The sequence below is a fragment of the Octopus bimaculoides genome, chromosome 14, assembly GCF_001194135.2.
Source record: "Octopus bimaculoides isolate UCB-OBI-ISO-001 chromosome 14, ASM119413v2, whole genome shotgun sequence".
Lineage (NCBI taxonomy): Eukaryota > Metazoa > Mollusca > Cephalopoda > Octopoda > Octopodidae > Octopus > Octopus bimaculoides.
In genome coordinates this window covers 38,769,200-38,774,090 of record NC_068994.1, presented here as the reverse complement: position 1 = coordinate 38,774,090, position 4,891 = coordinate 38,769,200, and the positions used below count along the sequence as shown (strand labels likewise).

Below are 4,891 nucleotides of genomic sequence, written 5' to 3'. Positions count from 1 at the left end.
TATATATACACACACATACATACATATGTATATATGTATGTGTGTGTGAGTGTGTGAGTGTGTGTATCTATCTATCTATCTATCTATCTATAGATAGATAGATAGATAGATAGACTAATATAAACAATATACATTACATAAAGTTCTCATCTCAGCAATATAGAATTGTAAAAAAAAGTATCAGTCGAGCACTGGGGTCAATTTATTTGGCTAACTCCTCTTCAACAAAATTCCAGGCACAATTGTCCCTTTTTAAAAACCATTATGAGTTGTGGATTTATATATATATATAAGGATGCTGGAGGAAATGCCTGTCATTATTTGATGTAGCTCATTATATTATGAGTTGGAATCTAAATCTCACTGGGTCATTTTTGCTTTGCATCCTTTTGAAGGTTGATAAAAGAAGCACCAGTCAAGCACTGGGATTGATGTCAACTACACCCCTCCCCTCAAAATTTCTGGCCTGGTGCTTAAATCAGGAACCATCAGTTATTATTATTATTATCGTGGTGGCAAGCTGGCAGAAATGCTAGCACACTGGGTGAAATGCTCAGTGGTATTTCATCTGTCTTCACGTTCTGAGTTCAAATTCTACCGAGGTTGACTTTGCCTTCCATCTTTTCAAGGTCGATAAATTAAGTACCAGTGAAACACTAGGGTCGATTACATCAACTAGTCCCCTCCCCCAAAATTTCAGGCCTTGTGCCTTTATTAGAAAGGATTATTATTATTGTCATTATTGTTGTTATTCTGAAGGATTCTCAGATAGTTCTTAATTACCAGTAATTCTTTACTTGAAAGCAAGCAATAACAAATCACCAAAGGTTTCAAGTATTACCTTCTCCTGTGACTCAAAGAGACAATACTCTCTTTAGAATGCAAGCTGTACCCAACAATACTCTCTTCTGGATCACCTCGAGTCTGACAGGAGCTCCAATATTCTAAATATGTTTTTCTGTACCCAACAATGCTGTCTTCTGGATCACGTTATTGTTGTTGTTACCATTGTTATTATTATTATTATTATTATTATTATTATTATTATTATTATTATTATCATCATCATCATCATCACCATCATCATCATCATCATCATCATTATTATTATCATTATTATTATTATGGCAATTTAACAGAACCGTTAGCATGCTGAACAAAATGCTTAGCAATATTTCTTCTGACTCTACATTCTGAGTTTAAAAAAAAAAAAACTGAAATCAACTTCACCTTCCATCCATCCTATTGATGTCAATGAAACAAGTACCATTTGAGAACTGGAGTCAAAGCAATCACCTAGCTCCCTTCCCCAAAATTTCAGGCCCTGTGCCTATTGTAGAAAGGATCATTATTGTTATTATCATCACCATCATCATCATCATCATTAACTTCTTCATATCATGTTATCAATTTATTCTTATGTTTATTTCCGGTTGTCATTTTTCTATTATATCCATTGTAACACAGCCCACACATCATTCTTTTTTTTTTTTTAATTTATCTTTCTGATATTCACTCCATCTATTGTTCCTGTGGCAAATAAAAGAATTCCTTATCATTGATATCTATATTATTCGTGGTTTGCATAATATGATTATGATTGTCACTATTAGTAGTAATAGTAGTAATAGTAATAGTAGTGGTAATAATAATAATTCTTTGCTGGGAAAGAAAGCATTCAGTTTAAATAGTAAAAAAGTTGAAAATTAGAACACAAAATAAATGACAAAGTCAGTTGTTTAATTGATGTGTGTGTATACTCAAACAGATATTTATGTAAGTATATATATATATATATATATATATCTTTGTGTGTGAGTATATATACATGTATGTACATGTGCATAAATGCATATATGTGTTTGTGTATTGATAGATAGATAGATAGATAGATAGATAGATACACACACTCACACACACATGCATATATACATATGTATGTATGTGTGTGTTTATATATATATGTATGCATATACAATGGATAATCCGAGAAAAAGAATTTTTTTGATAGTGTAAGTTATAAAAGTGATTGTTCTGTCATCATATATAAAGTGAGAAATGTAGATAAGACTTTATTGTGACTCATCCCCTCTCTTTAAATGTTCATTGATGCAATATTAAGAGAAGGATTTGATTCTTTTACTCTATCGCTCTTTATTTTAACTATCACTCTTCTCATCCTCCTCCTCCTTCTCTCTTTCAAACCTCTACCAGTCTGTCATTGGCTGAACAGCACACATTACTTGCTGGGAGTTGCAAAAACCCCTCTTTACTTTTCTGTTTCATTCATCTTTGTTCATCTTTCATAGACTAGACACCTGCTCTCTCTCACACATCAGTCTCTCTCTCGCACACTCCTTCTGTCTCTTACTCTTTTCACATCTTCCTCATCCTCTTGCACAAACTACATAGTACTGTTACCATACATGAGCAGCAGTCAGTAAACAACTCTACTGCAGGATACACACTCACACAGAGCGAAGTCAGGAAACTCTTCGAATTTTTGGTAAGTGCTGAGGTTACTTCTTACATTGCTACTTTTACTGACCACTGCATAGTTTTAAACTAATATAAATGCGTATATTTGTATGTATTATGTATGTGTACAAACACACAAACACACATATATGAATTTTTGTATAGGTATGTACATACATGTATATATATATGTATATATACATACATGTGTGCATATGTGTTTACGGGTGTTTGTACCTGTGTGAATACATATATATATATTACATATATATATACATACATACATACATAGATATATATATATATATATATATATATACATACACATATATATATACATATATATAGGTACAGATATAAATATATAAATATATACATATATATATACACACACAAGTACACACATATATACATGCATATATACACACACACACACGTGCATGCACACACACATACACAGATGTGTGAACACACGTGCACACATATGCACACTCACACACACACACACACACGTGTATGTATGTGGCTTAGATCAAAAGAGAAAACTGGACCAACATTTTTTACAGTAACATTATAAACAGTTGAAATATTTCAACGTTTCTGGTTTTCTTTAAAATATTTTCTAACTTTCCACTCTTGAACTTTCAAATTAATACCTAAATATATAAACACTAAGATACATGATAAATAATTTATCCATTATTCAATAAATATTTATCAATCATATATATTTTTCCTTCTCACTCTAGAATTAAAAATCCAATGTTTACACAATTTCTAAAGTTTTACATTCAATATATTTATGAGAGCAGGAAGCACACAATAGATATCACATCAGAGAATAGTTTTGGCATCAAGAAATAGCATGTGTTGCACTTCATCAAAACGATATTTCTTTATGATTCTTGTCTTTTTCCTTTTTTCATATTTATTTTATTTATTATTTTTTTCACCAAATTTTGTGAATGATAGTATTTCTTCTTTTGGAATGAAAACAAAAAACAAAAACAGAAATAAAATAAAAGGAAATATAAGCAATTACTAATTTTGAATTAACACCTAAGAAAAAAAATTATTTTTCAATAGTTTTCTGATAGTCTTCTGTATAATTACACTTTTCATACAAAGTTCTTCAAGGAAAATTAATTTTCCAGTTGAATATTTAGAAATATTGATATTTTAGATGTAAATGTAATGATAGAACTATTTACAAATAACAGGATAGATATATATGATGTATATACATGAAATTACAGTTCAATGTATTTGTGTATGCTTACATATGTGTGTGCACAAGTGAATGTCTATCTGTCTGTCTATTATCTACACGTATACAAACACATATATCTATATATAAACACAAACTCAAGTACTGATACATACACACACAAACACACATGTGTATATATATATATATATATATATATATATATATATATATATGTATGTATGTATGTATGTATGTATGTATGTATATGCATATCTATATGTAATAGGTACAGATGCAAAAAGTTATTGTGTATGTAATTTGAGTTCAGATAAGCAAACTAAATGAGATTTTCTGCTATGGGCAAAGACTTTCTGTATGGTGTATACTTGAGAAAAATGAAATCTAAGAAATATACTGTATCTGGAAAAAAAAAAAATAGCAGCTTCATAACTTCAGATTCTCACTGTATTCAATTCTTGAGATTTCTAATTTGCCGGTATATCTAGCAATGAATATAGAAATATTTACCAAACTAAATTCTGTGGAATCTAATATAATAACTTTTTGCTTGCATTTTCCATTTCTTTTTCTTTTCTTTTGGAAATGCTAATGTTCCACCAACTGCCCAAAACTACTGAAGTTAGAGAAAAAAAAAGAAAAAAAGAAAAAAGGGAGAGGAAGAAGACGTGGGGAAGAAAATCAATGAAAATTGTAATTATTTTCCACTGAAGTTAATACATTTTAGATTCTGATCAGGAATTCTGATACACAGTAAACATGTGTGCATATATATAATGTGTATGTATGTATGTATGTATGTATGTATGTATGTATGCATGCATGCATGCATGCATGAATGTATGTATGTATGTATGTATGTATGTATGTATGAATGTGTCGGTATGTGCATGCATGTATGTATATATGTATGTAAATGTCATACATACATCCATGTTTATATGATACATTATGTATATATATATATATATATATATATATATATATATATATATATATACATATGTGTGTGTATATATATATTTACACACATACATGTATATATATGAAAATATGTATATACAAGCATGTACATGCAAACATACACACACATGTAGATAGATGTATAAAGATATACCTATACATACATATATATACACATATATATACATATATGTGTGTATATATATATATATATATATATAT

At 29.4% G+C, this 4,891-nt stretch overlaps 1 protein-coding gene across 3 annotated transcripts in view; it reads left to right on the top strand.

Annotated features, from left to right (window-relative positions):
- The first annotated feature begins 2,246 nt into the window (after nucleotides 1-2,246).
- The window catches only part of LOC106872386 (protocadherin-18), a 119,316-nt gene continuing 116,671 nt past the window's right edge, over nucleotides 2,247-4,891 (top strand). For 2 of the 3 annotated variants that reach the window (XR_008265539.1, XM_014919373.2), the window contains exon 1: nucleotides 2,247-2,506. The gene's annotated coding sequence lies outside the window, so the exon portion shown is untranslated. The remainder of the gene's footprint in view (nucleotides 2,507-4,891) is intronic. The other variant, XM_014919372.2, reaches the window with a different exon arrangement.